Below are 12,722 nucleotides of genomic sequence, written 5' to 3'. Positions count from 1 at the left end.
CAGTCATAGGATATGCATGTTCCCAAGAAATGCACTCCTGGAATGGCCAGTGTCAGGACAAGAGGAGCACTCTCCCCTTACATTTTCCCTCAGAAGACTATTAGCTACTTGTGCAACATCCTTGTAGCACTGTAAGGATCCCCTGCACCTCTGCTTCAGGACAGGATTAACTCAACAGACCCACCAAGCACAAAGAAGCCCCTCTGTGGCATAGAATGGAGCCTGAATTTTATAACACTTTAAACTGAACTGAGCTATAGGCCAGACCACCTGGGGTTTAGTTTTGCCACAGCATTTTTAGAACAGAATACTTAGTCTCTCAGCTTTCCTGGTTCTCTAGATAAGGACAGCACGTCCTTGGAAGTTTCTGTATACCTCCTCGGTTTTGTGTTTCCTATGCTTTTTGCATATGCATTAATTCAACTGTCTCTTTTCCCTATTCCGGTGGATTAACCTATCCTTTGATCTTCATTTGACTCCTACCAACAATATCAGCAAAAATATCATACATCCCATATACCAAGATGAAGTAAAACAGGCAAAATTTACAGATCATTCCAGGCTGACAACTCTATAAAACAAAAAATGTAGTGTTATGGTGTTAGCTGGGAACACTGCAGAGAAAAGTCTTTGGCCTTAGTCTCACTAAGCAGTGGTATCAGACCTGCCTAACTGCAATGTTTTTCATTGAAAAATCACTTTTTTGGCTTTTTGACAGACCGTACTCTACATAATAAAGCAGAATTGTTTCTCTGGTGACTCTCAGGTTCTGTTTATTAAAAAGTACTTACTTCACTCATTTGCCCATACAAGACAGCAGGTCACTAGCACTCACATTCCAGAGAACTTTCTTCACCAGGATACCAGGCCAATTTCAGTGAGGACCAAGCTCCCCAGGGCTGACTATAATTAATTCAGTGATTAGGCAAGGGTCTCCAAGATATTGTGTTTTCACAGAGCCCATGGAAATGGCTTGGAAATAATAAGAAGTAGTGTTAGCATCCTCTCTTGACTCGAAGTTTATACAATGTTTTCATTTAATTCAATACCTGTGAATCCCTACAGAAGCAAGCTAATTCTGAGCAAACTGGTCTTTGCATGTTGTGGTGTCCACTGAACAACAGATGTAGGAATGTGTGTGTGATGCTAAACACACACCTTTCAAATCACTTGTATTTTTATTCTAAGATTACCTAACAAAGATGGATTGTTCCTGAGAAATCTGCAAACAGCAATTCAGAAAACAAGCAACAGGTGTGGAACCAGCGATCACATCTGCTTCTGTACTACCCACAGCAGCCGAGATCACGTTCCTAGGTAGAAAGTGTTGAGAAAGGCTGGATTCTTCCTCCTCTTCATCCAAAAATAAAGTGGTCACAGCACTTCCTGAGACAAGTGGCAGTACGGATAAAAATCTGCCACAGCCTCAGGGAACAAAAATAACCTAGTCCCTGCTAAGTATTCAAATGACAGGTTAGATGCCTCTTTACCTCACCTGCTCCATGGTGCAATTTGGTCTTTCAGAATGTCGTGCAATGGTGTTATTTATCATAAAACAACTCCACTCCTTAAATACTGCCAAACAAGCAGCACTTTAACATGCTCTCCTATACATGCAGACACCACACAGCACTCTACTGCTACTCCTTTTATTGGCACAGGTTTCTGGCAGTGAATCAGTCTGCTAGTGGAGACAGACCAGGAACTGCAGCAGAAGGTGCAAGTAAGGGAGTCAAAGCACAGGTAAGTTGCTTGTACATATGTGCCTGTGGTCCCTTCCTCTGTTGCCTGTCTCCATAAAGATGTGCTGTCCTGATTCTGTGGAGTTGCTTGTCAGAGCAGACAGCCTGTATCCTTCAGAGCTGCAAGCCTGATGTTATGCATCAAAGTGCATGTTTGCTAAAGGAGGAGAGGAAGAAGTCTTTGACCCATGCAAATGGGAAAAAGGAGTAACTGATAGTTTAATTTTGTTCTACTTGGGTTTTTTTCCCTTGGGATATCCCTTTGAATGCACGAAAATCTCAGCATTGAAAACGTGTACATAAATTGAACATTTTGCTCTTATAGCTCCGAATCCATTTAAGTTTTCCTTGTAAGTTAACCTGGTGATTCTGACATCTGCTAAGCACATTAAATGACGTGGTGCCTTTCTGTCCCGTTTACAGTGTATATGAAGAAAAATTATGACCCTCTCAAGAGTACTCTGATGAATTTCTAAAAGGTTTAAGGTTTATTTTCATTAAATATCAAAAGTCTCCAGAAATGGCATTTTCAATGTATCTTTCAGATACCTTCCTCTACTTTTTTTTTTTTTTAATATTTCAGTTAATTCCAGTTTGCCATGGTAAATGCCACTCTTCGGCACTGTTTCATTGCATAAAAAGACTAGATTACTGTTCCAGGCTCCAACAGTCAAGACTTGGCCATTGAAATTAAGGAGACAGTGTTTGCCAAGCTATAGAGTTAATTGGTGCAATATATCTAATCTAGAAAACATTCAGATAAAAGCCTTGAAACATGCCAACTAAGTCAGGTGACCATACAATATATAGAAAAAACATACCCTAAAAATGGTAACAATTTAGCTACCCTACTGCCTCACCTTTAGTACAAAATCAAACTGTGACCTATGCTGAACTTTCCAGTTTTGTTCCTAAACAATGCTCCACATGCAGAAATAGACGAATGTGTTTTACTTTTGTTTGAACTGAACGAAACTGCAGAAAGCAGTGGAATATCTACTATAAAACTGAGCTTCCAGAACACACAGGTGGAAGGATTTCTATTCTATTGACAGAAGAATTGGAGTATTCTCCTACAAAGTGGACTACAGTGAGTTTGGATGTCAATAGTAAGGGTATATCCAAGTTGTGGTTTAACCCAAATGTTCTAGTGACTCAAGGCATATGATAGATTTAATAAAAAATAAAAATAATTGAGAAGTCCCTCCCTCATGAAGAAGTTCAGAAAAAACAAAAATTTTGCCTATTCTTTCCACACTTTCCAAATCTTAAAGATTTTCCCCAAGACTGGTTTTATGACCTGTTTCCTCCACGCTGATTACAAAGGTGGCTACAGCCAAAAATCAGGTGTTTAAATGGATAGAGAGCACTCTACAAATTCTATTCAAACAAGTTTCACTGTGATCACCAGACAACCCTTAAAATTCATAAAAATTCAGCCTTTTGTCCAGGAAAGACAGATTTACAACAGGGAAGATCATGTGTGAGAGAGAAAGGAAGGTACTCAGCACAAACTAGCATTGATGTCATACAAACACATGCCCCCAGGTTGGTTCCTTATCATCCTGGAGCCTTTGACTCATTCCTGACCCATATTAAACAGGGTGAGCTGTAGACAGTCCTTCCTCACACAGGTACTTATTCTGGCAGCACCATTGGGAACAGGCCTTGAGCAATTTTACAGAGACTCCCCCATTTGGGTCTTCCTGTGGAATTCTACACCATTCCCTTCTTAAGACAAACACCCTTGCATTTTCTCTTTCACACAGCCCCAAGATGTGGTGCCTCCTCTTTCTGCTCTGCTCCCAGGGAATTGCCTTTGCAGCAGGAATCACAGCATCCTCCATTCTGAGTGTAGACACAAGCTCATGCAAAAAAACTCGCAATCCTGAATGCTTTATGAATGTTGTAAGTTGGGTCACCTTCTCTCCCTTTCTTTCTAAAGCTTTTCTCCCAGTACCACTAACACTAACAGTTCCTGTCACAAGGCTAAAAGTAGGCTCCCTTCAAAAGGATCCCTCCAGAATTGTGAGCACTTGCCTGGAAGAAACTCTGATGCTCCTCTCCAAACAGACTGAGCCAGAGAGAAGAATTCCTTTACAGTGGAAGCAAAGGCTGGTTTCTAGTCTCAAGTGAAGCAAAGGCCTACCCTTCTATAACAACCTGTTTGCTCAGTACAGTGGTAAGGCAGCTGGAAACCCTTCTTCAAACAGCAGACTCTCACAACAAAAACCCCAAGACCCCTTGCTCTGGATCACCAAAGATTTCCTCACTGTGGCAAGTGTAACAGGTGGTGCTGTGAGTGAGTCTGTAATAGGAGATCCACCCTACATGGCTTGCCTAACTACACTTTGGCAAGAAAGGATTCATTATGGACCAGATAGAGATACTGACGCATGGTTACTCTCTAGAAAGATACAACCTATATCAGCCTTGCAAAACATGACAAAATATCTCCCAAAAGTCACTCAGTACAGTTCTTTTTTGCCCCATAATAGGGGGTCAAACACCAGACAACAGCCATCTAAGCAAGTCTGAAGAAGACTTTGCTGCATTCTGCTACTCTTGTAAGTCTGTGTAGTGCTTGAGTACCAATGCTACAGCAATTACTACAATTTGAATCACACAGCACAATGTAGTGTACACAAACCACATCACAGAAACACACCCCAACTATTCTCACTGCCGTTTGCATCCTCCGGCCTCCGTGGCTAAGGCATGGCATATATTGGATCATCCATGAAAGAGAGAGACGTGGTTTGTTTTTTTTTCCCTGCAGGAATCCCTTTTGGTGTACCTTTCTACCAGTATAACACACAGCAGTAGAGAAAAGCTAGCAATATGTAATCACATTTATCTTACTGGCATATTCTTGGCTACGTTCGTGTTCCTGGACAGAAGCAGCCTCTAAACACCTTCTACACCAATATCTACACAGTAAATGCATCTTAATAAACTGTCCTTTGGCTTTCCACAGAGTGAAATTATCAGGTATCATGGATACCCCAGCGAGGAATATGAAGTTACAACAGAGGATGGATACATTCTTGCTGTTTTCAGAATTCCCGCTGGAAGGAATAGCCAAAATACAGGTATGACAGTTGTAGGACATAAGGAAGGTCTGAGAGACAACCCTTACATGGGTTCCCCATCTTTCCCCTTTGCACATGCAATGGCATGTTCCATACCTTTCCATCTCAGCAAAGGCATCTAGTCATTCAGCCTAGAACGTGGCCTAAATTCTGTACATGGTTAAAAAACTCCTGCAAAACCAGATTCTGCACCCCAGTTTTAACCACACATTAGCTGCTACTACAGACTAAGAAAACCTCTTCTGTTTTAGGGAAAAAGCCTGCACTTTTGCTACACCATAGTGTTCTAGCAGATTCTATTAACTGGATTTCTAACCTGCCTGTCAACAGCCTAGGCTTCATTCTTGCAGACACTGGCTACGATGTCTGGATGGGAAACAGCCGAGGAGACACCTGGTCTTTAAAACACAAGACCCTTAAGCCCTGCCAGAAAGAGTTCTGGCAGTTCAAGTACTCCATGGAAAAAGAATTACTGAAGAAAGCAACATTCAAGGAACTAGCAAGATTAGGTGGTTACTATCAAAATGCAGAACCTTTTCCCTTCTGGTTCTATGAAAAAGAATACCTTCTGAACTATATGAAAACACTATTGTTTTTCATATAATCTGACTTCCAAGTGGGACATGCAACATCTAAGAAGACCAGACCAACTCTTTTCCACAGATAGAGCCAATTCTGGGTATGTCAGGGGGCTCATAAGAAGGACTACATGATCTGGATGGGCTCTTTTGGAATCAGCACATACAGAAGCAAAGCTGGAAGTACACAGATCAGCTCTGTCCATACACCATGCTGGTTTCTTTGGGAACAGGCTTCCAAAACTGGGAGGCATCTGTAGCCTTGAAGTCTCCCACCATTACCATGTCCCAGGTGCAGAAAGGAGACTGATCAGCTCTGTTGAGAAATCTGATCTACCACAAATGATGTTAACTGGGAGAAAAATAATTCTTGTAACCCATGCTGGTGAAAGTATTGATTAAATTCAGTTCCCCAAGGGCTGCAGCTGTCAGGCAAAACTGGTACCTCCTCCAAAGAGAGCCCAAGGCATCAGGCAGCCTGGCTGTACAGCTGCGTCCCTCTGCCCACTTCCCCAAATCAAGCAGACACAGCCTGCAACCTCATCCTTCAGTGGGTCCTGCTGGGTGCAAGGAACAAAACTGACACTGTGGTGGCTGAATTATCTGCAAGCCTTTTGTGTTTCTCCCTTTAGCTTTGATGAGATAGGAAAATACAATATTCCAGCAGAGCTGTACTTCATCGTGAATAAAACTGGACAGAAGGATGTATATTATGTTGGTCACTCTGAAGGCGCAACTGCAGGTAACGTTAGGATTGTCTGGGCACAAAACACTGTTAGTGTTTATGATCTATATATAAGATATGTGAGCAGACACTGGGATTTATTCCATGGTGTACCATTGTCCTTTTAAAAAAATAAACGCAGAAACAGAGGGAAAAATGGGAGAAGTGGCATATCGCCCCATTCTTAGACAATTATTTTCCTTTCTTTCCATATGTGCATTCTAAGAGTCTTTTTGCAGAATGAATAATTCAGACCAAGTCACCACCTTTTTTGTCTTTAGATACTTATGTCAACTGGTCAAAATTCTAACACAATCCATCAGTGGAGAAATTTAGACATGTTCAGAAAACAGGATGGGATGAACTCTTTTTGGTTTTCATTCCTTCCTTCCTTCCTTATACTCCTCCTTTATTTGTGTATTCACTCTCACACAAGTATGTGCTTAGATACAAGAAAAATTTTGTTCCTAATCCTCAGATAATTATTGCATTGCTGCATGCTAGCATAAACATACACAGTCTTTTAGAGACTGCAAGCCAAAAAACTAGTTATTTTATTAGAGTTTAGGGAACTCTAAAGAGAATTTGAATTTGAAAAATCTGATTAATGGACCTTCTCCCCGAAAAATAGCCTTAACCCAAAACTGTCAGTTCTGAGAAAATTGATGTCTGGACATGCTCTAATGAGCTTATATCCTTAGAATTAACTCTGTCTTCCAAACAAGTTTCAAGCAAGAATCATTCTCCTTAGGTCTGCAGGACAGAAATGAACAGCCAATTGAATGCTAATCTAGTCTCCCTTCTTTGCTGCCTACCGCTTTTTTATTTATTTGGTCTGTGGAGATCTCTTCATTAACTTGACTCTTCTGTGCTTGTAGGCTTTGTAGCATTTTCTACTTATCCTGAGTTGTCTCAGAAGATTAGAGCATTCTTTGCTTTGGGACCAGTAGCCACAATCACATATGCTACCAGTCCTACAGTAGCATTTACAGGTCTTCCCCAGTCACTGATCACGGTATGTCATTTCTCTTTCTAGAAGACATAGTATTGTCTGCTTTGTCTCTACTGGACTCATGTAACCTGAACTTCTAAGGAGTGACGAGTTAGAAGTGAATTCAGTGTATCAGACTGCTGACAGTGCCTGTAGACTTCAGACTTCCCACAGAGCTAAGCTGCAAGGCTGGATATGGTATCTCTTTTGCAGCATCTTTAAGGTAACAGGCACACTTTCATCATTATTTATTTATATCAAATGTTTCTGAAGGAAACTCACAAATACCAGAACAAAACAAATCTAATATAGTTTACTAAATCTAGCCTTAAGCACTAATAAAAAAATGCAAACAAGATACTCCACATCTTAATTTTATTAGACATGCAGTTCATTTATGTTTGTGAAATATTTATTTGTAAAGTGATAAATAAAACCGAAAGGGAAATACCTATTTCACACCAGAATGTGTCAAGCTCATAGAATTTGCTCAGAATGGTGAAAATCATGCATGCTATACTTTATGTCAAACCACAGGAGCACATCCTCTTTCTGTCCAAGCTGTACCCATGATGTGACTACAGAGCATCCAGCTCTACACCCTTCTCATTTGTCTGATCCCTCTCTCCTTAGGAACACTCACAGTACAGTTTGTGCACCTGCCTGAAAGAAATATTAGGGCAAAAAGGGACTTCCTGTATTCTGCAGTCATCAGTGCAGCCAACTACATTTCTTACTGAGATCAGTAGACTAAAAAGAGATGGATAGTGACCTTCAGGACTCACCTAATAAGAAGCAGGAAGAACATGTGGTATGCCCTTGGGAAGAACACACTATAAATGGTGGTCAGATGGCAAGCAGCTTCAGCAGTCTTGCCTCTAGTTAAGAGGCAAGGCTATCACAGAAGAGGGAGTGATAGTTTTCTGCATGAAATAATCCTGCAACAATGAAAAAACTTCTGCACTTTTCCTCCCTCAGTTACTACTCGGCTGCAATGGAGTTCTTCACCACAATGAACTGATGAAAGGACCTCTAACATGCTTCTGTGGATCTCTGGGTAAAGTTTGTGGCAGTATCTTGTGTCTCATAGCTGGGGGCAGGATACAAAATCTGAACACGGTAAGCATGTCCAAGGAAAGCTTAATACAAGTAAATCTAAAGCAGTTTTGAAGGAAAAACAGTTCTTTTGCCTGATGTCTATATACAGTTGCAAGGATGTAGAGCAATGTGCTGGGGCTGTCTCCTCTTCTGGGGCTAAGCCAAAGAAATTTTGGACAGGTATCAAATGTTTTTAAAATGGACAACTGGATGAAGAAAGATCTTTTTCTCTTTTGGACAATTCATATATTTTCCTTCCTAAACAGGAAGATATCTGGATCATTTGAACATAAGAGATGGTTTATTTTTGCTTGTTACACATCAAAACATTTCCAGTCAAAACTCAAAGCTGTTTCTTCACACTTCTTCCAAAAGCAAGAATGCATTCCTTTACTCTGACTAGTACCTGTTTGTCTTACAATCCTAGACATGTCTGTTCTCCACAGACCTTCTATCTCTCATGCCCGGACTATTTAATAAGTGTTCGCATAAAAAGCTCTCACACATGTAGCCTCATTATACTCCTCTACTGATTATGCACAAGCATCATATGAACTGTAGAAACTGGGAAAAACAAAGGCCATACACACTCCCCAAATGATATTTTCCATATGACTAAGGACTTATGTTGAAAAGACTCTTCCCAGAGGTATAAAATCCTGTGTAATCATTCCTGCTGTAAACTCACACATTTGTGAGTCTTTCTTCAACTTCCTTGTATATATTTGAAGAATATTCTATAACAATGGGATTTTAACACAGCAAAAATATGTTGCTCAGAGCCTTCACAGCTTTATTCTGTCACAGCACTGGATCTCTGCCTTTATAATGCTTCTGCTTTCTCTCCAGAGTCGAACTGATACATATATAGGACATTACCCGTCTGGAATATCAGTACAGAACATTATTCATTGGCATCAGGTATAACTGTGAACTGACATATAAACAGTCTCTTACTAATGCTTTTTATGCAACTGAGAGCCTACAGGGAAGTACAGAAGTGATGGATCTGGGAATCTGCCCATCACGCCTTCACACCTGCTGCTGTGAACACCTGTCACAGAGAGAGCACTGTTTCCCATGGCTCAGCAGATCATTCCCTGAATTGCCCCTTTGGTACCAGGCTCAGATTTCCCCAGGGCACATCATGCATCTCCATGCTGGGCTCTAATGGCATCCAGCCTTCCTTCTTATTTATAAAGACATTTGCCTTGAAAGATGCAGAAGTGAATGCAAGTGTGGTCTAGGCACTTGGCAAGAAGCAGGAGGATAATGAAAGCTTTAGCAGCCAGGGGATGATCACAAAGAAGTCATCTAGGTTAAAGCTTGTCTCCTAGAAGGTTAACTGCAGCCTGGATCACCTCCCAAAGCCAGTTAACTGCACAAACCCTTCTGCTGGCACAATGGCAAAGAGGGGAACTGCCTCTTCTGCTGGCATCTCATGCCACTTTCAGATCTAAGCTTATTCTGTCTATGCTCCAAATCAGACCAGGGCAAGAGAGCATTGGCTCAGAAACACATCACTGTATGTGCACACAACTGTGTCACTTCAGCCAGCATTTAAATATATGCATGCTGCTGCACAGCCCCCTGCCTACAACCCCTAGTATCCAAACCACCAGCACCCAGAGCCAGAAAACAGAGATGAGCTAGCAGATTTCTATCATATCCTCAGCTACTTAAAGGTTTGGATTAAAAAAAATGCACACACGTTATCAGTAAAACAGATTCATCTTTTATTATTTTTATTTTAGTTTAGAAAAACCACATTCAAGAAGACAACAGCTTAGTGCTAAGCTGATTACACCCTGCTCCCCATAGCCAAACTCTTGTAAGCAGTACAGAGCCTCTGGAATTGTTGCCACTACTGTGAGCAGACCAGACAAAACTGGCACACAACAGTCAAGGTGTGTGAGGAGGCAACACAAGCACGTAACAGCCCTGACACACTCCTGCCTCACAAAGAGCTAACTTAGCTAACTAAAGAGCCAACTAAGATAATGCAGCAAGATTTTAATAACTAAACATACCAAGAGTGGTGGCTGAGGATCAGGAGAGAATGTTAGCAAGGGGAAAGGCTGTGAAAACACTTACCCTACGATCCATCCTCAGTATCCCTGGAATCCTGTCTACTGCTCAAGACTTGACTTCAATCACATGCAAGAAAACAACTTCTGCATTCTGCTCTGTCTCTTAACACTCTCCTTTTATATGTCCTTGTTACAATACTAAGATCTAATATGTGCAGACCAATTTCAAGCTTATGACTATGGCTTTAAGGAAAACACGAAGAAAAACTAAGAATAGAAAAATTCATATTTTAGCCCCTAAAGTGCTACAGAAAGAGGGGGAGAGTGGTCTCAGGTAATGTTTCACCAGAATCTAATACTCATAATTGTCAAAGTTTATTCACAGACATGGCATAGACAGGTCCTTGCAGACAGCTAACAGAAGTTCATTTTGCCTCCCCCATTGACTCAGGGACGTGTCCAATGAGATGCCAACTTACCTGCCATTTCCAAAAGCCTAAGAGCCACACCCAAGTCCTAGGACTGGATGAGTGCAGAGCTCTTCACTTCTCCAAAAGTCCTCAAGGTCTGCCTTCCAGTTAAACACTAAACTGGAGAGAAAAAAAAAGTGAAAACACATACCTTGGTTTTCAGAAGCTATTTACTGCAAAGGCATTCAGTACAGCACAGTGGAGACTATTTCCATGGTGAAGTATCCTGTGTGGAAAAAAGGAAACAGGTAAAACTTGATCACTAGGAGCTTACTGCCTAGTCAACACTCGGAAATGCTGTGCTTCTCTTGAAAACACTTGCCTGATTATTTTTTGAGATTTGATCAGATCAGCCAACTTGTAGTGAGCTTTGTGAGCCAGGGCAGGTTATTTTATGGGTGGCACATTATTTTACAGGCAGAGAAAGATTCCAAAGACTTCTCAGACACCCTCCATCCACATATGTGGTCTTTAAATACCTGAAGCTTGAATTTTGGAACGAGCAATGTTTTATTTCCAGTACTGTGAATGGTTAGGAAACTGCCCAAAAAGCAGTCAAGAAGAAAAATAGCAGTACCACTCTTTGATAAAAGGAGTCAATTTAAAAACATCTTGTGTGTGGTCCCTTACCACAATGTAGACAAATAACCATCCTGCAGTAAGGCATTTGGCCCAGATCTCAGATGATCCCCATTTTACTCTTCTGTATTTCTTTGGTTTATTCTGTGATGATAGGCAAGTCAGGGAATGGGGTTAGGGCAATGAACAATAAGAGGGTGGCCTTCATCACTATGGTTTTACAGTAGGCAGTGCAGAAGGGAAAGAGAAAGAGAGACGCTTGCACAGAATCCTTCCCTAAACATAACTTTTGATACAACAGCATTTACTTAGCCTTCTCCCTTTCTTACAGACTGCTCCTCCTGTGTACAAGATAGAGGAGATAACCATACCAACTGCTGTTTGGAGCGGAGGAGAGGACACATTTGCAGATCCAAAAGACATGGCAAGGCTACTCCCTCGGATTATAATCTAATTTACCATGAGCATTTTCCTGCATGGGGACATCTTGATTTCATCTGGGGCCTTGATGCAACTGAGAAAATGTATATACAAATCATTGAACTACTAAAAAACACCCTTAAAGCATCACAAAAGGAATTAATTCCTCCAGTAGAAATCCCAGATACTTCTATTTAGCAGTAGAATATTGGTATAGGGATAGGTGTAGAGGTTTACAAGCCATTGTCAATTGGTTTGCAATTTCTTTACATTGCTTTCCATGGTGTTAATCTATTTTGGTGACTGCAGTCTTTCTGAAGCAGTTGAGGTACATGGGGATGACCACTGAAAATACAAACATATTAGCTGGAACACTTCAGGGATCACTTATTTTGGAAGACTCGAGCTTTTATAGGAGTGATTTTGCTAAAATTGAGATTTCATTTTCTGTTTCCTTGTAGATCAGTACCACTTATTCCACTTGAGACAAAGGTGTTATCCCAAGAAAACTCAAAATGGGAGATAATTTCTCTGTTGAAGTATTACCGAACTTTGTTAAAATTAAATAATCTCTCATCTTGATAGAGTGTTTCACTTGTTTCCTCTCCTCACATTACCAACAGTAGAAAGCCAGACACAAAAGATCTTCACTTGTAAGACTACCTTGGCATCTAAGCAGGCAGAAGTTGGCTATTATGGCCTAAATGCGGAGAAATCCAACACCAGAAGGTGTACATCAGAGAGAAATCACTTGATTGTTGGACAGATGCAGATACTCTCCTACCCTCACACTAACTAATGGCTTGTTAACCCCCTTATTACAAAGAGAACAACTGTCTTCATGCTCATAACCTGGCAACTGAGGATTGAGAAGATGGAGGCATAGCAGCAACCTGCACACAAAAGACAACAGCATCCATCTCAATATTCCTGCCACTATCAGTAAAGAAGTTGTTTAAAATTCCTCTAGGTTCTCACTTTACCATGTCAGTGTCTTC

The 12,722-nt window shown here is 41.0% G+C and overlaps 1 protein-coding gene across 3 annotated transcripts in view; it reads right to left on the bottom strand.

Annotated features, from left to right (window-relative positions):
- ANKRD22 (ankyrin repeat domain 22) overlaps positions 1–12,722 on the bottom strand; it is a 28,050-nt gene that overhangs the window by 12,721 nt on the left and 2,607 nt on the right. The window lies entirely within an intron of this gene.

Source organism: Neopelma chrysocephalum, unplaced genomic scaffold (genome assembly GCF_003984885.1).
Source record: "Neopelma chrysocephalum unplaced genomic scaffold, ASM398488v2 Primary Assembly neopelma1_97390, whole genome shotgun sequence".
Lineage (NCBI taxonomy): Eukaryota > Metazoa > Chordata > Aves > Passeriformes > Pipridae > Neopelma > Neopelma chrysocephalum.
This window is presented reverse-complemented; position numbering and strand designations above follow the sequence as displayed.